Here is a 26,885-nt window from a genome sequence, read left to right on the forward strand (position 1 = left end):
GTGACATGGTTATAAACTCAGTTTCCATTGTGAAAAGGTTGTGGATTCAAATTCCAGTTTCACTACTCACCACATTGAGCAAGTTGTTTAACTGTTCTAAGGCAAAAGTTTTCTCATCTGGACAATGGGGATCACCAAACCATCTCCCTCACAAGGTCATGGCAAAGATGAAAAGAGATGACACATAGAAAGAAAGGACTTAGCAGGCAGCAACCTAAAAGCCCGTTCACTACCATTGGAATGAATGATACAGGCAGAACAGCCACACAATGGAATACAGTACAGCAGTGGAAAAGGTTGCACTGGAACTACACTTAGCATCAAGAACGGATTGTCAAACAAAGTACTGAGCAATGAGCAGAAGGGTACCCAAGGTATGATACCATTTCTATGAAGTTCAAAATACATAAGTCAGTATTATAAACTGTTGAGGGATAAAGACATAAGCAAGAAGAAGGTAACAGTATGTATAGGAATGATAAACACCCATGCAAGAAGAATGGTTAACTGAGGGTCTTGGGGGACGTGATTTGGGATGAGGTACCCAGGGGGCTTCAACTGTGTTTGCAACATTGTAGTTCGGGGTGGACATAAACTGGTCCATCCAAATCCAGCCTATCATCTGTTTTTGTGTAACCCATGAACTAAGAATGGTTTTCACATTTTTAGACGGTTGAAAAAAATCCTAGGAAGAATAACATTTAACAACCTGTGGAAACTATGTGAAATTCAAATTTCAATGTCCATAAGTAAAGTTTTCTTGGAAATCAGCCCTGCTCGTTGGTTGACTGTATCATCCATGGCTACTTTCATGCTGCAACTTCTGAGTAGAGTAGTTGCCACAGAGACCTGCAAAGCTGAAAACATCTCATATCTGGCAGAAAAAGTTTGCTGCCCTGTTTCAGTCTGGAAGCAGGGTGGTGGGTATGCCACTGTCACAGGGTCACCCTACATCTCTGCATGCCTGAAATACTTTATAATTTTTAACAAAGAAAGAAATCACATGTCTCAGGACTTGCACATAGGAAGTCCTTTAAATATACCCTTTCTGAGGAGGATTTCTGTGTCATCTGGTATAGGTGAACTGAACTTGACCAAGTTCCTGTGCTAACCTAGAGTCCCACCAAGGATGCATTCTATAATCTTTAGGGTAACTGCTTAGAGAATAATAATAATAAATGTATGCCAACAAGCAAACAGAGGAGAAAATGGAATAATAAAAATACTTGATTAATCTAAAGAAGGCAAGAAAATAGAGAGAAAGAAACAAAGAGATGGAACAAATAGAAAAAAATGACAGATGTAAATTTAACAGTAATTACATTAAATATAGACATTTAGTGTACACTTATACTATTTTATAGTAAGCACATCAAATGTAAATGGACCAAATACTCCCATTAAAAGACAAAGATTACAAGGCTGGACTTAAAAACTAACTACATGTTTATGACAAGAGACTCCTTTAAAATATAAAGACACATAAAGATTCAAAGCAAAATACTGAAACTATCTATCTGTAGGATGCAAACACCAAATAAAAAGAAAGCTGACATAATTTCAAATAGGCTTGAGAATAAGAATCATCGCTAGAGACTGAGATGAACATAGGATAAAGACCAAAGGACCAATCCGAGATAGGACAAATTAAAAAGTTTGTTCTTCCCAAAATTAATTTACATGGTATTGACTCTAAAAAGGAATAAAGGCAGTGGGCTGGGTCTAGGTCTTTGTCAGGCAATGCAAGATCTAAAATTCAAACACACCTAGAGCAATTCAAAAACTCCATCCTTTAGAGACAAATAAAGAAATACCACTAACAAAGACAAAGCAATGGAACTGTTTGTCCTCACACAGTAAACAGCACCCTTGACTTAAGAACGTGATCGTTGTTGTCTCCTGTCGTGGCCAGCTACAGCTTAAGAGCCCTGCTTTCTTGCAGAAGCAAACTGTTAACCACAAAGTAGAGCAGTATGAATAGTTCAAGGCAACTGAGAGTGCAAAAAATCCTTCCAAACATGCTAACCATAGCTCCCACTCCCCTATTACATGCTGGGCAATTTCTTGATTTCTTTTACTTTATCTCCTTTAATTCTCTCAACCACCGAGGGAGGTATAATTGTCTGCTTCTCTTTCCCAACAGGCTGACTAAACACAGATTTAGGTTTGAGCAAAGCATAGGCACCCAGGAAAATGCGAATCATTCCTGTTTGGTGAGCTTTTCCTGTTCTGCAATGAGGAGCTTAAAAAAAAAAAAAAGCTTTTTAAATTTTAGCACAGGGTGAATTTCGTGTTTTGTGTTTTATGGGGTCATGTTGTTTTATTACTGAATTACCTGGGGCAGCAGAGGAGGGAGGCTCACCTCTTTGGTGTTTGGAGGGCTCTGAAGGTCTTAACCTGGCCCCGATGATAGTGCTCCTTTTTACAGATAATAGAAATAAAAATAGGCAATGCTTAAAAAGCATTTACTGTGGGGCGAAGAGCTCTGTATATATTGGCTCATCTAATCCTAGAAGTGGGTAGCGATAAGGAGACTGAGGTTCAGAGAGTGACCTGATAGTGATGGAGCCAGGATTCACAACCAGGTGGTCTGGCTCCAGGGTCGGCGCTCTTAACCATAGTTTGTAAGCAAAACTAGGTCAGAATTTGAATCCAGGGTCCACCTGGCCCCAGTACCCACAGCCACCTAGTCAGAGCACCACCAGCTCGGTCATCTGCTCCATGGGTCCAAATCTTACGATGTGTCTTATGAGCTTTGTGACCTTGGGCAAATTATTCAACTTATCTGAGCCACATCCAAAAGGATGGAGAAAATAATAGTACCTTCCCTGAGGTTATCCTGCAGATCAAGGCAGAGACAATATGAGTGAGCGTGTGTTCAGTAAAGGGTAATTATCGACACTGTTTGCATTCACACAGACAAAAGCTTAAAGCACACAGTTCGTTTTACTCCAGGTTGACACTGGGACCCGCCAGGAGCATCGTCCGGAAACCACCAGTTCCTACTGTGGCCTGATGGGCAGAGTTCTGTTCTCTTGCAATTTGAGGGGAGACTTCCTTTGCCTTCTCCCCCTCCTCCCCTCCTTATAATTACCTGAAATAGGAGACTGGCTTATTCTCTTTGCAGGGGAGGGAAGAGAGAAATCAGACAGTCTTAACAGAGTCTGAGGGGAGGAGAAAGACTCAGCTTCTTTTCCATGAAGGTAAGGAAAGGAAGCAAAGGCGTGGGATTCATTTACAAAAAAAATTCTCCTTGCTGTGTTGAATTCTTACAAAACCCCAATAACCCTGCTGCTTCAGAACCGGGCCAGGAGGAGTGGGAAGAAAGAGGCACCGAAAGCCCCACCCTCAGCCTTCTCCTAGGCCTGCTGCTGCCAGCGGCTTACACCATTTGTTACCCTTGTCACCACCCCTGTCCCCAGGGACTGAGACGCGCTGGGGAGGCATGGGGCTGCTGGAGGAGCCCAAGAGATGACAGCTGGAGGGTGGGGGTTGGGGGCGACTTCAAAGGCTGGAAACCATCCAAAGCAGATGGAGGGTCCCAGGAGGGTGGGCGGCTCACCTTTCCACACCCCACCCACCCCCCGCCCCAAGCACACTGCTACCTTGGCTGAGAATAGTTGCCCTGCCTGCTGGATGGAGAGGACAGATGGCCAGTCGGCCAAAGGGGACTTTAGAGAGGGCCAACTCCCAGTATCTTTCAAGGGCTTAGAAATCCAAACCTGCAGACAGCAATCACCAGCTTCTGGATAGACAACAGCTGGGGCCCAAACCTGGATGTTTCTGGCCGCCTCCATCACCCCCATTTGATTTTTCAAAATACATCTGTTAATCTCGAACTGGCTCTGCCCCAGTCTCCCCCATCATGGCGGAGTGGGTGGGGGTGGGGGTGGGGCAGCTGCTCCCACCAAAAGCCCAGGATCCTCCTCCCTCCCTTTCAACTCTCACATCCAATCCATCACTAGGTGTGGTCAAGTTCACCTCCTGAACATCCTTGGAACCCACTAACTGCTCTTCACCTCCAAGGCCATCACCCAGGGCCAAGCCACCACCCTCCCTGCCCTGGACAACTACCACGGCCTGTCTCCCTGGGGCCACTCTGGCCTCCCTCCAGTTTGTTTCTGTGTGCCAGCCTGAGGGACTTCGGACCACGTAAATCTGAACCTGCCCCCTTCACCTCCTCCTTACTTATAACCTCCGACTGTTCTCAGAACGAAAAGACTCTGAACAGCACACCTTGACCCGGCTGCCCTTCACTTGCTGTCTCATTCCAGCCCACTGGCCTTCCTCTCACTCCATGCTCCGTGTCACGAGGCCTTTGCACCTACTGTTCCCTCTGTTTGGAACACCATTCCTCCTGCTCGCCCGTCAGAGGTCTCAGCTCTAGCATGAGTTTCCCAGGCCTCCCTGAGTGGGGCTCATTCCCAGGCCCGTGCCCACTCTGGCACACACCGGTCACTACAACAATTTTTAAGGGGTGTTTGTACGTTATTTAACTTACATCTGTCTTCCCAGCCAGACTATAAGCTCTCTGATGGCAGGAGTTTTATTTTGTCCATCATTACCTTCCCAAAATCTCCTGCAGGGCCTGGCTCTTGACAGCTGTTTAATAAATGTGTGTTGTATGATGACTGAATGTGCTCCGTGAATAAATGTCCTTACTCCACTGGTACTTACTGAGTGCCTGTCATACATTCCAAACACTCTGTCCCTGCCATTGTCCCCCCACCCCCACCCCGGGTTGAGCATTCATTCACATTTCCTGCCTGGCCCCTCCAGGAAAGGAGTTTGAGACCACTAATTTACTCTTCCTCCCAGCATTAGCACTGTGTGTAGGACACAATTAGATAAGGACATGGGTGTTGGACGCTGCCATCCCCCAGGCCATCCCAGACGGGAGAAGTGGTCCAAAAGCTCCTGTCCAAATGACACAGACGCTCATGTTAGTTACGCTTATTACGCTATTACGTCCTGCCTGGCTATCATGCCCTTGGTGTTCCTGCTCCCCATCCTCCTCAGGTTTATTTTTTTTTCCAGCTTTACTGAGATATAATTGACATACTATGTATGTTTAAGGCATACAATGAGATGATTTGATTCGTGGGTATTTTGCAAAATGACTTTGGTGGTCCTGCTTTGAGCTAAGAAAGCAAGAAGGGAAAGCAAACATGTCCAGGGTCACTGGATGGAGGAGAAAGTCATCACTTAAGAAAGAGCCTGGAAGGAGCAGCTGGTTCCTGGCATTTTGGCCTGGAGGGTCTTGTAGCAATAGTATCTTTTCCTTCTTTGGGGGAACTGCCCTCCCCGACCCTCCCTCTGTCCATGTGGCTTGCGTGGGGCTGGCTGACTAACAGGCCCTGAGCCTGGCAATTAGCATCTCCCATCCCTCAGTCTACAGTGACTGACTCACATGTGGTGGTCACGTGAGTCAATGCGGGGCAGAAGCCCAGGATTAACTGCTGGAGGAGAGATGCTCTCTCCCGCTGGACATAAGAAAGTGTCTGTCTCACTGCTGGCAGTGCAAGTCCACAGACTCTCTTTGAGCAGCACGGTCTTAGAAGACTGTGACCCCCATTTTGATACATGCACAGCACATCCTTGGTGTTCAGTGTGAAAGTCAGAGTAGGAAAAAACAGGGTTCGGTGAAATTCAGGGGCTGCTGTCACCGTGGATGACTTCAACATCCAGGGAGAAGGATGCCACGTGCTGACCGGCACAATCACAAGCCCCTCCTTTTGTCCACATCTCCATCCCCCATCCCTTTCCCTTACCATGGGGAAGGCGTCACTTAACAGAAGTGAGGCAAGGCTGAGATACATAGGGAACAATCTCCCCAGATGAACAAGGTACTTTCAGTCCTCTCCAAAGGCTGTGAAGGACGCAGACAAATAAGAGGTAGGGACACAGGTGATGCTAAATTCATTCACTGATTCATTGAGTTAGGCTGTCAATCATTTAGAATCACTGACTCTATTTACATCACGTACCAAAAGCAAAGCTGCTACTCATTCACATAATTATTTCACTTTTTTCTTTTGAAGGCCAGGGACTGTTCCAGGCACTGGGGATACCGCGTCGAATCAGCCAGACAAGTTCCCTGCTCTCCTGCAGTGGACATTCTAAATTTGCTATCCAGTCGTAGGTGGCATTCATCAATGGGGGACCCCAGATGGCTGGGATCTATCTCCCAGTCGCACAGACATGTCTCCTCCTGCTGAGAAAATAACTGTGTTCCTCCTTCTCTCTTATGACACAATTTTAACTACCTGGGTAACACCTCAAAATGTTTAAATACATTTTAAAATTTTAAATAAAATCAAAGTCGCATTTGGTCACTATCTTCTACCAGCTGTATCCACAATTACTAATACAATGAATAGCTTTGCAGGCCTTTTTCTAGCCATAAACACACAAAAACACTAACATATATCCTTAAAAATACACAGTATTATTTTATATATGTGTTTTATGAAGGTGTTTTTGTCAGTCATTGATCTGTACATTCTGTTCTAGGATGTTTTTCACTCTAATAATAAAATATCTTGATGTTCATTCCATGTCATGACATAGAGATCTACCATATTCATTTAACTGCCACATTGGACAGGATTCCCAGGGCTCTCGGCCAGCCCCCAGGTCCCTCAGGTTCGGTTATTATAACTAATGTCTTACTGCCTGGGATGGGTCTTCTCAGGTGCATATGCAGGCAGTCACCCAGGGGTGACACCCCAAAGCGAAACTGCTGCGTCTACCTTTAAAATTGTAAGGGACATCGGCAAACTGCCCTTGGAGTGGCTGATCCAGTTTATATTCCCCATGGCCGTGTCCTGTCCTCACACCTTGCACTCTTTCCACGCCCTGATCGGAATGAAAGCTTTTATCCAAAACTCTCTTAGGAAGACACAGCAGTTATTTGGATAGGCCCCCACAGCGTCATCTTCTAGCCGAGCGGATTAAGTGCGAGGGAGACTTTTACCAGAAAGGAAAACCAGCCTGGGTCTTGAATCCAAACCCCAGACTAAGCCCTCTCACTCAGGTCTGATAAATTCTCTTCCACGTGAACCTGGTGCAGAATAAAAACAGCCGATCGGAGAATTTTACTACACATCCCTCAGCCCTGAGGGTAAAACAAAGGCCTATTGTTTTGGAGAATCCAGTTTTGCTTTTTATTCTGAGATCATTGTAGATTCACAAGAAGTTGTAAAAACAAAAAAATAGTACAGGGAGGTCCTGGGTCCCTTTCACTCAAATTCCCCCGGGGAGATTGTATCTTACGTAACTGTAGTACAATATCAAAACCAGGATACTGATGTTGGTGCAGTGTGTTTGTATCTCTGCGGCATCTTATCTGCAGATTCATGTAACCACTGTTGCAATCAAGAGAGAGAACTATTCCATCACCACAGAGCTCTCCCTTGTGTTACCCCTTCAGAGGCACACCCACCCTCATTCCCCCAACACCCCTCACCCCTGGCAATCACTAATCCTTCCTCCATCTCTAAAATGTCACTCTAAGACTATTATATAAATGGAATCATACAGTATATAGCCGCTTGAGATGGGTTTTTTTTTTAAACATGACTCAAGTTCAGATGCCGGCATTTTATAATGCGTTTTCCGATATTCACTAGAACCACAAGAGGCAACCTTCAAAAAAAAAGCACCCAATGTGCGGTGACAACCAAGATGGGACCACACACATTCTGCTGATTTCAGGTTGGGTTCAGCAGGGCCCTGGAGCAAAACGCTGAACTTTATAGACTATTTCTCATGCAGAGCCATGAAACAAAAAACCCCAACCCACAACCAACAAAACAAGGTACAAAGCAAAACGACACAGTCTCTTACTGTAAGGGAAGGTCTGCCTTTGCCAGGGATGGAGAAGGTCAAGTGCTCGGGGCCATGGGGAGCCCCAGGACCTCCCCCACCAGGCAGGCAGGCGGCAGCAGATGGGAGGCAGCGTTCCTCGCACCGCACAGGTATTTGGCTTTGATCTGGTCCCTGACTTCAGCAGATACCACACCAGCACGGCTGCCTGTCACTGTTCCTCTCCCTCTTACTCACTCCCCCAGCCCATGGCAGTGTCCTGGACCCATTTTATTTTATTTATTTACTTAGGTTTGTTTTTTTCAATTTTTAAATTGAAGTGTAGTCAGTCTACAATGCTGTGTCAATTTCTGGTGTACAGTGTCATGTTTCAGTCATGCATATACATACGTATATTCCTTTTCATATTCTTTTTCATTATAGATTATAACAAGATATTCAATACAGTTCCATGGGTTATACAGAAGAAACTGAAATTGGGAGTTCGAGATTTGCAAATATTAACTCCTATGTATAAAACAGATAAACAACAAGCTTCTCCCGGATCCATTTTAAACCAGGGAGCAACTTGCTCTGAAGCTACAGAGCAAGGGCATTTTAATGTGAGTGAAAGGGGATGGGTGTGGGAGGAAGATATTGGAGAAACAGGATAAGAAACAAAACTAAAAAACTCAGTATTAGAACATCTTCACTCTCCCCCAATCCTTATTTCTGCCCCCATGAAGCACTGATCATCACGAAACTGAAAAATAATAATAATAGTCTCCTGCCACAAATACTGTCAAGGAACTAGGCACTGTGTTTTAAGTGCTTCTTCAGGTTTGAGCTCATGTAATCTTCCCAAGAACCCCCCTGAGACTGGCAGAGTTTAGATGCCATTTTATAGACACGGGAAGCAAGAATAAGAAGTTTAAGTCATTCATCTAGAATCAGCGATAAGCAGCTGAGATGGATTTAAAGCCAAGATGTCTGATCCTGAAGGTTCTACTCCTCCTCCATCTGCCACTGACAGCGGCAGATGTCTTAAAATTCATCTTCCCTAATGACGGACCTCCTCTAATTACATCATTACCCTGAAATGGAAGGGGCCAGGCAGTCAGTCATTCATGAGATTATTTAAAGGTTTTTCTTCTTGTTTTGAGGTTAGATCAATTTTATGCAGTGAGAGTTTTTTGTTCCTCTCCCTTTTTTTGTAAGATGGTTTCATGGTGAGCGCTAGAAGTTTTTCTTTTTTTTACTGAAAAACCTCAATGATACACAAAAGCAAACAGGATGGTAAAACGAATCACTGAGCACCTATCACTTCAGATTCAACAGTTTTTGAGATTTGGCCACATGTGTCTCTTCTAAGCTTTCTGCGTTGGTTTTCTCTCTCTCTCTCTCTCTCTCTGACAAAGTTTTAAAACAAATTCTTGATGTCTTCTTTCTCCACCATGCTTCATTTGAAAATCTGGACACTCTCTATTATCGTGAAAGTCACAATCCTTCCTTGCACCATCTTAAACACAGTTCATCTTCAGTCTTCCCATTTTCTCCACAGGCTCTTAGTTGGTTTATAAGACTCGGGATCTAAACAAAGGCTACACATCACACTTGCTGATTGTGTCTCTTCCATTTCTTTCATCTGGAATAGCCTCTCCCTTTTTTCGTAGACTATTGACATGCTGAAGAAAGTATTTTCTTTTACAGTATCTCATGGTCCAGATTTTTCCATTTCCTTCCTCAAGGTGTTGTTAACTCATTTCTCTTTCTACCATGTTACCCATGATCTTGCTTGAAAATGAGATTAGGTTTGAATTAACTGGGTGGGGGAGGCAATACTTCCTTGTGGTGCTGAGTCCTTCCTCTTGTATCTCATCAGGAGGGACACGATATCTAGGTGTCCCCCTCCTAGTGACATGATAGGAGTCAGCAGGTCCAGGCAGCAACACCCTGCTTCCTCCATGATGAAGTCCCCCTTCATCTAATGTTTCCCTCCACTGATGCTCGTGGCCCGAATCAATGATTTCCTTAGGGGTTTGGAAATTTTTTAAAAACATATTTTGAATGAAAAAAGTGATCCAAGAGTATTATAATCATATGAACGTGCTTGTGTAGCATCTAAACTCTTGCAAATTGCTGCCACAAATCTTTCTTCCTGGACCTTCCCAATCAGCCCGTGAGTGAGTGGGCGGTGCCAGCAGGAACCGGGAACAGCTGGGTGAACTAAGCAGACCCCATTGGGTGCTTGGGTTCAGATCCCAGCTCTGCCACTTAACCAATAGTATGGGATCTTGCTTGATTTCTCTGCCTCAATTTTCTCATCTGTCAAATGGGAGAAATGGTACCACCACGACCTGGGGCCATTGTGAGGATGACTTAAGGCTTGTACAGTTCTTAGAACAGAATAGGACACAAAATCCACTCTTGTCTCCACCCTTCAAAGGAAAGAAACTGAGAGGCCGACAAGCTCCATAAATGTCCTGAGGTTAGAGCTAAGGACAGGCAGAGCTGAACAGGGAACAAATTTCACTCCCCTGCATTACGTTGTGTCAATGGAATGTTTTCCCACATTTTGAAAATAATTGCAAATAATTAGGAAAAACACCTCTGGGCCATAATGACTTAAAGTCGTACCTAAATGGCTTAATACAACACCAGATCCAAGGCCCTCCTTGACATGGGCCCTGAGCACCCCTCCAGTCTCATCTCCTGGAAGCTTGGCCCTGCCCCCATCTCCCGCAGGGACACGGCTCGTTTTGCTTTACTCAAACCACCCCATGGCCTTGCACGTGTTCTTTCCACCACACATCCTCTTCCCTAGGGCTTTCCCTGACTTAGCTGTTTTCTCAAATGTCACCTCTTCAGAGATGCCTTCCCTGATTACATTATCAAACTTATTTCCCCATCTCTCCAAACACGCCCCACCTTCTATCCCAACCCTGCTGTGTTTGTCTTTACAAATCTGGCCAAGATCTTAATACATGCTGTGTATTTACTTATTGGTTCACTTTCTGAGGGACTTTGTCTTGCTCACTGCTGAATCCTTAGCATCTAGTAGGGTTACTGTAATTGGCACTAACAGTCAGCTGATAAGTAGTGAATATTGAATAAAGTCCCGGGAATCATGCATGGAACCATTTATCAATAGCTCTTTTATATTTAATTCTTTTTTTAACAGAAGAAAAAAATTGCTCATGATAAAAGAGTTGAATAGAGCAGCATATCATGGAAAAAGAGAAATCCCCCCATCGTTCCACTGTTCTGTCCTAACCATCCGTCACAGTTTGAGGGATACCATGGTAGAGTTTGGTAGGTGATCCCCACTATTCTTTCTCTTCTCCCCTGCTTTTAAAAATCAAGGAATTTGTGATTTTTAGCACAGCATGCAGCCACCTAGAATGAACACCCCAGCTTTCCCTGAAGTCAGGTTGTGCTCAGGGGGCTAAATTATGGTCAGGATGGAATCATGAGCCATGCATTCAACATGCAGGTCATGTCCTTAAAAGAGTGAGGCAAACTTCCCCCTTTCCCAACCCTTACTTGCTAGAATTTGATGTGATAGAGTCATCTTGGGTCACCATGAAAAAAAGTGAAAACAAATTCAAAGGAAGACAGGAAGAATGGAAGAAACCTTAAGGGAGATACTGAAAAAAAAAAAAAAAAAAAACAACAACCCACCAACAGTTCCACAGATATACACAAAGGTTTAAGTCACTTATTCATCCAATAAGCGATACAGGGTACCTATTATGTGCCAGGCTCTGATGTAATTCCTGGGAACATACTGGGGCGGAGGCAAGACAGATGGCACCCCGACTCCCACAGTCAACATCCTGGTAGATTTCACTGTGGGTCATGGAATTCACTCTTGCTGGTAGAATTCAGGTAGCAGATCCCGTTAGCCGAAGACAGACAGGACAGAGGGACATCCCAGCCAAATCTTCACACTGAGGAAGAGCTTACTGTGCACCATGCACTATGTTAGGTGCTTTATATATAATGGCTCATTTAATCTTCAAAATAACCTGTCAGGTCAACACTATTGTCCCCTGCCCCTTTTACAGAAGAGGAAACTAAGGACCAGAAAAGATTAAACAGCCTGCACAAAGATACAGAGCTTCCCAGGTGGTGGGCAGTAAAACATCATTTGGAGCAGAGATTCTTAGTAGGGGGTGATTTTATCCCCCAGGGGTCACTTGGAAATGTCTGGAGACATTTTTGGTTGTCACAGTTGGGAGGGTACTACGGGGATCTAGTGGGTAGATGTCAGCGATGCTGTTTAACATCCTACAACACACACGACATTCCCCACAACAAAGGATCCAAATGTCCAAATGTTCAAAGTGCCAAAGCTGAGAAACCCTGTTTTAGAAAAATGCTGTTCTAGGGGGAAAGAGAACTTTCCAAATGAACACATTAAGAAACAGAGAGGCAGTTTAGAATGGTGGTTAAAAACAGCCAAAAAACCTGAGTATGAATTCTGGCTTACCTGGACAGCAGGATAAGAGAGACGCTGGGAGGATGATGTGAGATAAAGTGCTTTGAAGAACACCTGGCACCTAGTAAGTGCTAGGCAAATGTTTGCTCATTCCACACAACGCACATCACAGTAAACCGTACAGACATGCATTGCTGCAATTCACAAGGTGTCTGGCAATAGTGACCCAGGAGGGTCAAGAATGTCAAGCCTAGGACCTCTCTGCACATCTCCTGGCCTCTCCTATGGGCAGGAGATGTCACAAACCACAGGTCCAAGCAACACAACTTGAGATGACCCTATCCAGAGCAGGAAGGAAGAAGGAAGGAAGGAAGTGGAAACGGGGACTCCCTTCACATGCCCTTTTCATTTTATCTCAGAGGAACATCTCTAACAGTATCCCCCAGCAGACATCCCCTGTGATGTCAGAACCGTCAGAACTGGATCATGCTGAAAACTTATGCTGTACACCAGAAACTGACACGTTGTAACTGACTAAACTACAATTGGAAAAAAAAAAAAAAAAGAACTGGATCATGGTAAAGAGGCTTGGTCTAATCATTCTTCTTCCCTCTGGCCTGAGCACATGGCCAACCAAACAAGATCAGGGGTCTGTTGGCCCAGAAGAGGCGCTCCCGGCACGGGCTGTCCTGGAGGAATCCAATACATTGGTCAAGCTGATCTTCTCAATGTGTGAAGTAACTAAAAGCTGTAGCTGCCCCTCCAAGTGCCAGCTGTCATTATTAGTGCAGCCTCAGCCTCATCCTGCACCAGACACGTGCTGGCTGCTCCAGGTGGCCCTGCCACTCTCCCTTCACATCCCTCCAGCAACACCTGCATTCCACCAGTTGTCCCTCAAAAGCAGCAAGATCCTTGCCACCTTGGGGTCGATACACAGCTGCTCCCTCTGCCCTGGATTCTCACCTCCACCCTCCTTAGGTTTCTGCATAAATGTGACAATGTCACTGCCACCAGGAAGCCTTCCCTGACCACTGCCACCCACTCTTATTGGATTAGTTTTCACTGCACCCTGAAGTTTTTAATCATGGCATTTATTACCACTCCAATTAATAATTAGCTGGATATTTAGTTGTATGATGTTCACCCTTCCCGTTGGATTCTGTGTATCAGTCATCAGCCATGTGTGGCTCCTGAGCACTTAAAATGTGGCTAGTCTAAACTGATGTGTCCAAACACACCCTGGATCTCAATGACTGAGTACCAAAAAATGTAAACTAATGCATTAGTCATCATAAAAATATTGATTACATATTGAAATGATACCAGTTTTCACACTAGTATTCATAAGAATATTAGATATATTCTGAATATGAATTTCACTTGTTTCTTGTTTTCTAACGTGGCTGCTAGGAAATTTCACATCACACATGCGGCTAGCATGGACGGTGCTGCTTGAGACCTAATATTTTCCATGAAAATAGAAACCATAACTTGATTGTTCCTGATCTATCCCGAGTGCTTAGAAGAGCCCAGAATATGTGCTGAGTAAACATCTGTTGAATGAATGAAAGAAAGAATGAACAAAATTTAAGAGATGGTAAGAGGTTGCCTTGTTCACATGCTGGTTGTCAAGAGCAGTTTGTTCGGACACTGCATTTTAAACCTCCTCCTCTTGCCTAGTCCTGGCCGACATGGGCACCGGCTCTCTCTTCAGGCCCGATCCCAGGTGACCACGGCTGGTGCCCAGCTTCCTGAGCCGACTCCACGCCCCGAGAAAAGGTGAGGTTTGTGACAGACGTTGGCAGCCGCCAGGCAGCCAGAGTATCCCACAAACGCCAGCAGACAGTGGCTTGGGAAGTCTGTCAACCTTGACGGGACAAACACGTTCTAGAAAGGGCCACTTGTACTTGAAGGGGACGGCAGGGTGGACAGGAGCCAAGGCGGGCAAGGCTGTGCCAACCCAGGGAAGTCAAGAGGCCACGACCAAGTGACTGGAAGGCTGAACGAGCCTGGGCCTGAACCAACCAGGTGGGGTCACCTGCCTCCGTCCTATGCCAAGGAAAACAGTTCTCTGAGACGAGATAGGGAGAAGAGGGTAAAGCAGGTCAGACTCCGGCCCAGGCCCAGGCCCAGGGCCCCTGGGGACTGTCTGGGGCACTCTCGGAGGCTGCCCCTCTCCTGAGGCCTTGATGGGCCTGGGCTCTGGGCCCCCTGGGCCTGAAGCTCTAACTTGGGTCCACTGTTGGGTGGGGAGAAGGGATGTGAGGGCCCACGAGAGAAACCAACCTCGGTGTCTCAGCCCCTTTGAAACTGGTTCCAGGTGCTCAGGAGTGAACTGGCTGTGAGCTTGAACCCCAAGCTCGGCCCTGGCTCTTGTATTTCTGTTTGACCTTGAATAGTAAGACTGACAGCTCGTGCTCAGAAAGGGGTCTCCAGTGCATGCCAGGCTCGTTTATAAGTCCTTGACTTGTTAATGCCTGTGAACAAGAGCTAACATGGGTCCCACGTGTCAGGAACTCAGAAGGCATGCAGCAGAGGTGGAATCCGAACCCTGGCAGGTGGAGCTGCCATTCTGTTCACCAGTTATGTGGGTTTGGACCCCAGCTCTCCTACTTACCTGCTGTCTGAGTCTGGGAGGCTGCGATAGTACCAATAACTCTCATTTAGCGAGCATTCACCAAGCTCCAGCCGGTCACCGTACAAAGCATGTATTGCTCACTGAGTCCTCATGACAACCTTCAGCTATTTCAAACTCAGGCACTTTGGCTCCCCTGGAACCTTTACTGAAGCTGAAGAATGCAGACTCTGGAGCTGCACTGTCTGGCTGGTGTCCCAGCTATGCAACTTGATGATAGCTGTGAACTTACCCTCTCTGGGCCTCAGTTTCTTCATCTGTAAAATGGGAATAATAGTACCCACCAATGGGGTTGTTGTGAGGGTACTAAATGAGCTAATACTTGAAAGCATTTAGCAGAGTGTCTGGCAAAGAGGAAGTGTTCCGAGAAAAGCCCAATGTCCGCCATGCAGGCAGTACCTGGGCCACAGAAAAGGTGACCAGTTGGGGTCAGGGCTCCCCAGGGAGTGGTGGGAGGCAGGACCTGAAATGCAACCTTGCAACCCTCCAGCCCCTCTTCTGCCCTGGAACTTCTTATGTGTACATGAAGCAGCTCCCTGTGGGCCCTACGTGCACTGGACACCACTTGGGTCTCATCCTTGTATCCTATGACCCAGTCCAGCAGCCCCCTGAGGGTGCCTTCCAGCCTCCATGGCCCCCCTCCCCTGAGTCCGTTCTCTAAGCTCCTGGAGTGAGATTTTTAAACATAAGTCTGACCTTGTCATGCCCCCATTAAAACTTCTTTAATGGCTCCCCATTGCCCTCAGGTTAAATTCCAAACTTTCACAGGGGCTCAAAACAGTGGCTTTCAAAATCTTTGAGACGCACACTAAGAAACACATTTTACAATGCTGTGCAGTGTACACCTTTATAAAACTTGAAATAAAAGTTTCAAGAAACCACATTGACCTCATGTGCAACACGAGTATTTTCTATGCTATTCCATTTTTTTCCGCCCCCAGTGCTGGCTGTGGCCCACTAAACTGATTTCATGACTCACTGAGGCATTCAGACCTGCAGTCTGAACAACACTGGTTTACGAACTCTCAGACCCAGGCCCTGACAGCCCTTCAGACTCATCTCTCCCTACCCACTTCTGGCAGCACAGATTCTGGTCCTGCTGAACCCCCTGCATCTTCTTCCCTCTTACCACTGGGCCTTTGCACATGCCGTTCCCTCTGCCTGAAGCACTCTTTCTGATTATTCATCTGGCTTAGCCAAAGGCCACCTCTTTAGGGAAACTCCCTGCCCGTCCACTGAACGTTGTCTCACCATCACCTATGACCCACCTTTAGAACTTCCTGAATCTTAGAACCACCTTGGGTGGTTTTTTTTTTTTTTAAACCAATGCCTAGTCCCAACTTCGAAACAACTGAATTAGGGGTGAAGCCTGAACATCAGCATTTTAAAAAAATTCCCCAGTGAGTATGGAGATTTGCTAGGTCTAGCAAATCACCCGGTTTCATTTCCTCCAGAGCACGGAAGACGATCTAAAGTAGTAGCTTATGTGTTTGCTTGTCTGGGATAACATAAACGGAGGGGAAAGAGTCTTAGGTTTCTTTCCATTCCTCTCTCTTCCCCAGGGGCTGAGGAAGGTTCCCTCCCACATGCTGCCGGCCCAATCTTAAACCAAACCTCCAAGGAGCGCGATGGAGATGAGCGGCCAGCTTTCTGAGGGCACCTCTCCAGCACTTCCTAGGATGCTGGCTTTCTTTCCCGTAGCTGCCAAAATGCTCACTTGTTTAAACTCACAAAATACACCCCAAATCCAGCAGGCTGAGGGGGTCCCACAGCTTGGGTGGTAGGATGGTGACTGGAGAAAGCCCTAGAGCAGAAGTTGGCAAATGTTTTCTATAAAGAGCCAGGGAGTAAATATTTAAGGCGGCAGGGGTCACACCATCTCTGCTACAACTGGTCAACCCTGCCACTGCAGTGCGAAAGCAGCTCCATGTCAATGAATGTGCATGATCACAACTCAGTAAAACTTTATTTACAAAAACAGGCAGTGGGGCTGGATTTGGTCCTGGAGACATAGTTTGCCCATCCCTGCACTAGAGCACAGGGCTTAAGAGCTGGACCACTGAAGTCCAGTCATGGGACCTTGGGCAAGTCACTTAAATTCTTTGTGCCTCAGTTCCCTCACCTGTCAATGGGAACCATAAAGGGAACTGGTTCATAGGGTGGCTGGGAGGATTAAATAAGTCAATGCACATAAAGTGCTCCAGACGGTACCTGGCACCCAGTAAAAACATCAGGAAATCTTAACTACTCTGATTATTACTACCCAGAAGCAGACCGCCTGACATCAAATTCCAGCTACTCCTCTTACTAGTTGTGTCCCTTCAGCAAAGGGGTCTCTCTCAGCCTCCATCTCCTCAGTTATAAAGTGGGATAATAATGGTGCCCACCTCCAGGGTTGTGGATGAAATGAGCGTACAGACACCAAATACTTTGCCAAGTGCCTAGTAAGTGCTCAACAGCCAAAGTCAATAGCATTACTTTCCAGAATGATACCAACAGGAACATTAAACAAACCAGAGCAAAACTTGGGTGCGTTGCAGCCCCAGCCTTGAGCTCAGGCAGCGGACCTAGCCTGAATCTTGTAGGTGTGGCCAGAGGGGCCCTTTTTAAAGTTGTTTTCTTGCAAGCCTTTCCACACCATCCCTACCTGGGATTTCAAAGGCACAGAATAACACAGGGCAGGCAGTTTCCACGTGCCTCCGTGCCATTCCTCTGCATCCAGAATGCCTCCTGACTTCAACGAGATGGGATGCTTGGAGACTTCAGAGAGGAGACACCCTCACTAGCGGCTGAGTTCTGGGTTCAACAAGTGGACAGTGGTGGGGGAGAGGGTAAGAGAGAACCTTCATTCTCTGACACTTTCATATGCCAAAGTGGGGGCAGTTGAAGCGAGATGTGCATGAGTGTGTGTGTGTGTGTGTGTGTGCGTGTACGTGTGAGAGAGTGTGTGTGTTGGGGGTGCAAGTAGCAGAGTGACGTAGGAGGAGGGAGAGGACACTGCTGGCCGTGGCAGGTGGGGAGGAATGCAGTGTAATTCTGCAGGGGGACAGCATCTTCCTATGATCAGCTAAAGCAGCCACTGGGGGTAATTTTGCCCCAAGGGGACCCCGGGCAACGGCTGGACGTTTTTGGTCATCAGAACTGGGGAAGGAGTGCTACTGGCATTTAGTGGGTAGTGGCCAGGGGCCAGGGATGCTGCTAAACATTCTACAATCTACGGGACAGTTCCCCTCAACAAAGAATTATCCAGCTCAAAATCTCGGTAATGCCAACGTCTAGAAACTCTGAGCTAAGGGAAGGGGTTTTACTGTATACAGTGACGGATGCAAGTGCAATTAGCTTTGTGACCCTGTCATATTTATTTTCACATATTAATTTATCCACTCAACACTTATTTCCTGAGCATCTCCTATGTGTTCGGTGTCAAGGAATAACTGGGGTCCCTCGTGGGAATGTTATCTTTTATTTCTATATTGCTACTACCTTCATGTCAACCATCAGTGGAAAACTGTATATTGTGTATGTTCATGGTTTTTTGCATAATTATAGAAAACACGGGCTCAGATTCATCAAACATCATTAAGTTTTATTGCAACCAGGCATGTTTTGTCTCCCTGCTTCTCATTTCCTAACTCACGATTGGAAGTTGGCTAGAAACGAAGTTGGCTTGGCTAGGAACTTGGATTTTTTCCCTTCTGGGAACAGGAGAATCCATGGAGAATGTTAGGCAGAGGAACAACTTGGGAAGAGCCTAGCAGGCAGCAGCATGGCAGGTGGCACGGAGGGAGGTGCAGGTACAGACAGGAGGACTCGTTTTATAGACTAAAGTCCCAGTTTAGGCAAAAAATGCCAGCGCTACAACTAAGGGTGTGACGCCCAGAACAGTGTTGGGTGGATCCAGAGCTATTTCTGAGCCATTTGGACAAACCTTAGTGATGGATGCAACTGGATGCAAGAGGGGAGGGGCCAGGAGGAGGCAGTGAGACCTCAGGGTTTCTAGCATGAGCCATGAGTGGATGGTGAGTTCACAGCCAACGGGAGGAAATCTGGTAGAACATCTGGGAGGACAGAGCAGGGAGTTTGGTTTGGAACATGTTGCAAGATGCTTATGTATTTTATTCTTAAGAGATGCTCAGGAAACTTCTCGGTGCATTAGTTTCTTGTATTAGGTCTTGAGAGCATTACAGTATCAGAACAGTATAAAAACACATGCTTACAATAACCAAGGTAGCATTTGTTGCTTCCTCCATACCAGGCCAGATTGTAACTGCTTTATCTTAATTTAAGTCATTTAATTCTTGAGACAGAGATGCTTATGTGCTCACCAAAATCCAGCTTTTCTTCCTCTCAACAGAGATCTGGGCTATTGCCCAGCCTTCCTCGCAGTTAGATGAAGTCAATGACTGAGTTCTGGATAATGGACTATGAGCAGAAGTGCTGTGTGTAATTTATAGGCCTTGCCTGTAAAGACTTTAACACTTGATCGCTCCCTCTCTTTCCCTGTCCACTTGCTGATTGGACTAGCCTCTGAGGAACCAGAGGAGGTGGAGCCCAGGTCCCTGGTGGACCACATCCAGGACACAAGTCTACCAGGAACAATGTTATTGTTCTTTAAGAGAGTAAGAAATCAGTTGTGATTGTGGTAAGCCCACAGATTAGAGGATTTATTTGTTACAGCAGCTAGCATGACCTTAACCAATACAGGCAGTCTATCCACACAATGGAATTTTATGCAGCCACTGAAAACATTAAACAAGAGTGATACCAGTTGTCTTGGAGGCAATTCCATGCATATTATTAAGCAAAAAAATAAGATGCTAAGTATGCGTCATATATTATTTGAAAAAAGCAATCAGTGATTCCTCTTTCCTCTTTGCAACACTTAAAATAAATAAAAAAAAAAAAATCAAAACCCAACTAAAACCAAACCAAAATCCACATGTTTAGAAACCCAAGAGTATGGAGAAAAATGTGGAAGGCTGAAAAGTCAGGGACTGGTGAACTACGATCTGAAGGCCAAATTTGGTCCACTACCTGGTGTGTAAATAAAGTTTTATTGAAACACAGCCATGCCCCTTGGTTTATATATTTCTATGGCTGCTTTCTTGCTGTGAAGACAGAGGTGGGTAGTTGTAATGGAGACTGTGTGGCCTGCAAAGCCACAAATATTTACTCTCTGGCCCTTCACAGAAAAAGTTTGCAGATCCTTGCACTAGATGACCAAGATAGGAAGACAAAGATCATGCTACCAACACCGATGAACCACTACCAGTAATGAGGTGGGTGAGCTCTAGCTGATATGGAAGAATGTCCACCATACAAAAATGGGAGGTAGGAAGTCACGGTGGGCAGTCTGATTCGACTTTTTGTAAAAAGAGAACAATCTGACGTTGTAGGACAGTTTATGTATATATTAAAACACATCTGCAAGAGGACAGTCCCAACAATTACCAATGGTCTCACTGAACAGGAAATCTGGGGACTGCCCAGCTTTTACTTCATATATTCCAGCCTCATCTCTATGTTTTATGATGAGCATGTTAATTACCTTTGTAATTAAAAATAAGACCAATACAGAAAAAAGCCACAAGAAACCTGAACCCCAAAGAGCATAAAGGTAGTTGGTGAAGCAGAATTTGTGGAGGGCATTGCTTATACTTTTTCAGACTCTAAATGCCAGGCTGGGGCCTGGGTGACACACAGTAGGTGCTCATTAAACCTATGCTGACTGCATGAGCAAGCTTCAAAGAAAATGAGTAACACAGCAAAAGAATGAAAAGAAGAGAAAAAGAAAAGGAAACCCTACCTCCCTCTGCTCACCCAGCAGCACCTGGAAATCAACCCAGGTTGAGAAGATACCCAGAGGACGCGCTGACATTTTGGTCTGACCTTTAGAGCAGCCAAAGGTACTGCGACTGCTTCTTCTTCACCCTCAAATCAAGGCAAACCACCAAACAAACAAACAAAACCCCAGAGTAAGTCCTCTGCCAAAAATGTTCAGCCCGCAGCTCACCAGTCCAGCCTCCTCTTGCCATCATGTGCGCCTCGTAGTGAGAACTGAGCATCACTGGTGCCCATTTCCCTCTGGGTCTGGTTCAAGGGTGACCTGGACTCACAGCCCTGCTCGAGGCTGAGAAGGAGACCTTGAGGAGGATCAGGCAGCTCCTAGTGTTTCCTGGTACTTGAGGAACAACACGTAAGAGTTCTTCAGTTACTCATCAGCTCGAGGAAGGAGCCTCATGTGTATGTTATTGCTGTTTTAACATAGGTCACATCAGCATGGTATTTCTGGAAAGAGGCAGCATAAAAATTATATTAACATGTTCCTCAAAGGGAGCTAGCTGCCTGGAGCCTGTTTGCTACATAAATCTTTTGTCCATAAACCACAAGTCAAAGTGAGTTGGAATTTAGAGAGAAACACAGCTGTGTGTGTTGTGAGATTGCTCCTTTACTATAAGCCCCTTCATTTACTGATTTTATTTTTCTTAATTGTCCCCCTTTCTTCCTTCCTTCTTTCCTTCCTCTCTTCCTCCCTCCCTCTCTCTTTCTGTCCTTTCACAAATATTTGTTGAACTTTGACTACACTGTGACGGTACCATATTCCTTAGGATTGGGTATCATAACTGGGTTAATGAAGTGTGGTGGTTATGGACACAGCTTCTAGGCCCCTCCTACCAGCAAGGTTAACTCAGTCACTGAGCCCGACGACCTGTGTTTCCCCACGTGTAACATGGGCTTAACAGTAAATCTGCCCCAGAGAATCAGTATACGTGAAGATTAAATGAATCAGTATACGTGTAACACCAAAAAGTAGTTCATTACTAAGAAACAGAGAAACATTAAGCTATTGTGATTACTCAACTGTTTCCCTTTTTCTTCTTCCAAGTTTTAATATTAGAAATAATGTTAAAACTTTACTTAATGTTAAGATAATTCAAAAAATAGAGTTCCAGGACTTCAAACATGGACTGTCTTAGAGTGGGATGATATTTGAAAATTGAATGACTTGAGTTGTGCAAAGCTGAAACAGAATGAAATGGAAATACTGATGAAGTCTCAATTTCTGTGCACTTAGACACAGAGTGTCACCTTTACCCTTATTCCCCTGGGGAAATGCCTTGTGTTTTGCATCTTAAAGTAGCTGGGGGTGTGAGCTCTTCTATAAAAGTCTTACAATGTCCTGTTTCCATGCTAGAGAGGCTGACCTGGAGTGAGGTTCTTGCAGAGTGAGAGTGGGCACCGCCGGCTCCAGGCGATCAGTGGGGCTGGACTGGCAGGAGTCAGCCCCACACTCTGGAAGAAGAGCTCCAGGAGGTGACTCAGGTTGGGGGCCAGCCTGTGGTGAAGACTGGGCTTCTCTCTTTCTTTGTGCACAGCCTTCCTGGGTCCCACCATCACCTCTAAACAAGCACGCATTGATAGTTATTTTGATTATTTCAGTGCGATGCACTGTGTTAAGCACTTTGCACTCACATGGGCTCTGGGACCAGACGTCTGGTGCACATCCCAATCCAGTACTCACTGTGCACAAGCCACGAGGCTCTCTGTGTCACGCTTTCCTCATGTGTCCTATGCACATTACGACAGTACCTACTTCATAGAGAGGTTGTGAAGATTTACTAATACATGTAAATCTCTGAGGACAGGGCTTGACTTTCGGTGAGCTGTCAGTAAGGGATAAATATTACAGTGACCTCGTTTGAACTTCCTGGCAACTCTATGAGGCTGGAGCTATTCTTAGCTTCCATTGTGCAGATGCAGAACTGAGGGAAACGGAGGTTGAGACCCTTTGCTCAAAGCCACACAGTGAGTAAGTGGTGCAGCCAAGGCTGCAATCAAAGCAATCTGCGTCACCCTTAGCCTCTGTGCCACACACAGACAAATGCGCCCAAGTCTTAAAATGGATATCAACTTACACTTAAAAGTATCAACTGTTTGAGCCAATCTTGAGCAGTCCGTTCATTCCATAAATATTTACTGAGCATCTACTGTGTACCTGAGAGGATGTGGGGATGGAGCTACCCCTAACATCTAGCTCCGCGTGTAGTCTGAAGATGAAGCCCCAAAAGTGGAGGAGAACAAAATCAAGTCAAGAGTCGGAAAGCAACTGGAAACCTGACTGCCTCATCTGAGCCCTGAACCAGCTATACCTGAATACAGATCTAACCCTGGACTCTCAGTTCCTTGAGCCCATAAATTCCCTTTACTCTCTAAGCCAGTTTGAATGGGGTTTTATGTTAATCTTGACTATGAGAGTTGGTTTGGCCCAACTTATTCTCATACTTAGCAGGACAGTTTCTAAAGTGTTAAACCTTCTCTATTCCCCAATTTCAGTCTTAGTTTCAGATTGTTTCCCATAAAAGAAACTGGGTCGTCTATGTTTGGGGTATCACCTTACAGAGCACATTATAGTGCATTTCCAAGTTAAACCCTTAACCCCTTAAAAACACGGTCTCAAATGCCAACTGCAATTTAAAATCTTGTCTTTGAGATAAATAATATGGTAGATATTAATGCTGTTTACCAAATATTTCAGGTTTGTCTTTTGAAACTTCTCCATCCTATTTAAAGTTACAGTCACGTGAGTTGCTTTGGCCAAAGAGGTGCTAAAGGGAATGACAAGTGACCCTCCTGGGAAGAGACTTGGAGAGCCAGTGTGTGGTGTTCTGCAGCTTCAGAGTCCCCAGAAGCCCCAGGAAGGACATGGAGCAGGAGTAGTAAGTAAATGTCTATTGATGTAAAGTTCACTCAGATTTGGGGCTATTTGTTACTGCAGCAGAGTCAAAGCTATCCTGACTGATGGCAACAGAAAGTATGAGAGTATACTGCATGTAGTAAGAGCCAGTGCTGTTTCCTGAGACTTTTATTTATATACGTATTTTGTGTGGTGATGGTGCTGGTGTGGAGGGGTATGTTTTCTGTGTGCGTGTGTGGTTTTTCTTTTTTATGTCATTGCAAGGTTGTAATAAATATGTTTCTTATTGAGAATCATAGTCAAAAGTGTTTAAAAGGGGTAGTCTGGATCTTGGGAAAAACTGAGGGTCCAGAAAAGAACGGGGAAAATATTTGGAGACAAGAGAACTTGGGAGAAAAGCTCTAAGAAGCTAAGTTTGGAGGGGTTGGTGAGAATGCTCTTCATGTACATGAAAAGAAAGGGCATCTTCCAGCCCCTCTTGAACTCTCAAGGGCAGAGCTCAGCAAACATTTCTCTATGAAAGGCCAGACATTAAGTATTTTAGGCTTTGCAGGCCAAGAGGTCTCTGCAACAGAAACCAATGGACTCAATTCTGCCAGTGTAGGTAGAAGGCAGCCATAAACCACACAGAAGTGAGTGGTTTATGGCTGTGTTCCAATAAAACTTTATTGACAAAACAGGCAGCTGGTCAGATTTGACCTGTGGGCTGCAGTTTGCTGGCCCTTGCTCTAGGGGATGAAACAAAGCGATACAGACAGGCTGAAATGTAAGGACCTGCATTTTAGATCCACAGAAGAACTAAAGTTGAGTTCCTATTAGAAGAACGAAGGCCCCATCGTCCACATTACAAATCAGTAAACTACTGCTCATGGGCCAAATTCTAGCTGCCATCTGTTTTCATAAAGTTTTTTTAAATTTATTTTTATTTTTATTAATTGAAGTATAGTCAGTTTACAATGTTGTTTCTGGTGTGCAGCATAGTGATTCAGTTATACAAATATATATATCTCCTTTTCACATTCTTTTTCATTACAGGTTATTACAAGACATTGAATATAGTTCCCTGTGCTGTACAGTATGGCCCTGCTGTTTATCTTTTTTACATATAATAGTTACGTAAATAAAGTTTTATTTGTTTAGGTGTTGACTGTGGTTGTTTTCATGCAACGGGAGTGAAGTTGAGTAGTTGCAACAGAAACCACTGGACCGTAAAGCCTAAAACATTTACTACTTGGCTCTTTACAGAGAATGTTTGCTGATTCCTGGCCTAACCGGCCTCACGTATGTGCAGGCTCACGTTCAAACCTTAGGGTGGACCCAGGGCCGTATCCAGAAAAATCCTTAGAACAAAGGGAGCCCCAAGCAGAACAATATTTTTAATAAAGTAAATAGCGCAAAAGCCAAAAACGAATCAAAGTAACCCCTGGCCCTGCACCCTGGAGAGATTCTGACCGCAGTGACGCTCAAGAAATGAGTTCACAGCTAAGACGTGCTCCATAAATGTTAAAATAACAAGAACAATAAATAGTAATAAAACACAAAGCCACGCATCCCATCTCCACGGGCAAGCCCTCCCAGGGTTGTGAGCTTAGAAGTAAGGAGGCAGCAGCCCTCACCACCGATGGCCCATCTTGGCAGAGGGTCTGCCGGTCCTACAGGGACTCAGTGGGCGAGGCCCAGAGGAGGAAGAAGTTCAAATACAAACCGGCACTGGAGAATAATGACCCTAACTTCCACTGGGAAATGGGATGCAGATCCTGAGGTCAACCTGATTCCTGAGGTCCCCAGGGCCAGGCTCGCCTGGGTTCTGAGTCAGCTCTCATCCCAGGCACACAAGATCCCAAGTGCTGAACCGTAAGCCAGAGAAGGGCAGCCCCGTGTCTTTCACACAGTGAGACTCGCCAGCTGACGGTTTGATCCGATTGTCCCAGCACCTCCACCCTTGCACAAGGTCTGAACAGCTAAACCAAAACACACCATCATCACGTCAAGAGCTTGCTACAAGAGCTGACTAGGCAGATAGGAGCAATGATGCAGCTCTTTCTGCAACACGCCCAGCAGGGCCCAGAGGCCGCAGAGGTGAACAGCAGATCTCATCCAAAATCATCAAACGCCCTGAGGATGACCGGAGTCGAGTCACGGACAAGCCTACACAGACCTGAGTTCTCCAGTCCCCGGGGAGAAGAGCCTGGAGGATGGTGACAGCACTCATGGCCGCCTGCACACGGCACATCTGTGGGAACCCAGCGGATGGTGGGCAGGATAACTCTTCTTCTACAGAACAAAAACGCTGAGGCGTAAGAGAGGTTGCTGAACTTTCTGAGGTGGCTTGGAGTTGATTCACAACTTTCTAAAAATCCAGCGAGTAGTCACTCAGAGTCTAGCTGCCCTCGCTCACTCTGGCCAGTTCTTACACAGCACTTAGAAAGTGGCAGGCACTGTTGTCGGCACTTTACATAGAAGATCTCACTTAATCCACAATATCCTTATAATGCAGTCTATAACTACCCCCATTTTTCAGATGAGAAAACTGAGGCCCAGAGAGGCTACAGACAAAGGAGGGACTTTCCCACTGCTAACTGCAGGGGGCGCATTTTTTTTTTCAAAGAACCAAGTGAATTGCCAGGAGATGGTAAATGCAGTCATCTTTTATGCTCCTCTCTTTTCCCACCTGATACCTCTTCTCAACACGCAGTTGGCATCAATTAGGTAAGATTTGAGACATGCTCTGGTCTGAATGTTTATGTCTCCCCCAAATCCGCATGTTTAAACCTAACCCCTAACATGGTGGTATTTGGGAGGTGATTAGGTCATGAGGGTGGAGCCCCCATGAATGGGATTAGCGCCTCTTTAAAAGAAATCCCAGAGAGCTCCCTCACCCCATCGGACAGGTGAGGACGCAACGAGATGGCCACGGACGAACAGGAAGCAAGCTCGTACGAGACACCAAATCTGCCTTGATGTTGGACTTCCAGTCTCCAGAACGGGGAGGAATGAATGTTTGTTGTTTAAGTCACCCAGCCTACAGTAATTTGTTAGAGCAGCCCAAACGGACTAAGCCAAGACACAGGCTTAAACTCTTCTGAGCACTAATTATGTGACAGGTCCTACTGGGAGCTTTATAGCTTTGTAGCAACTTCCCAACACACCACAGAGCAGATGCTACTTTCCCCCCATCTCAGAGACAAAGATGCCAAGTTGGAAAATGCCCTCAAGACGCAGTGACGCCAGGGGCTGGCGAGCCCTGAGCCCTCACGGTGCAATGCCAGGTGCTGACACACACTCGGTATCCCTCTCCTCAGAGGCCC

At 45.6% G+C, this 26,885-nt stretch overlaps 1 protein-coding gene across 1 annotated transcript in view; it reads right to left on the reverse strand.

The window, feature by feature from the left end:
- The window catches only part of EYA2 (EYA transcriptional coactivator and phosphatase 2), a 214,808-nt gene that overhangs the window by 146,095 nt on the left and 41,828 nt on the right, over positions 1 to 26,885 (reverse strand). The gene's annotated exons all lie outside the window — the stretch shown is intronic.

The sequence above is a fragment of the Camelus dromedarius genome, chromosome 18, assembly GCF_036321535.1.
Source record: "Camelus dromedarius isolate mCamDro1 chromosome 18, mCamDro1.pat, whole genome shotgun sequence".
Lineage (NCBI taxonomy): Eukaryota > Metazoa > Chordata > Mammalia > Artiodactyla > Camelidae > Camelus > Camelus dromedarius.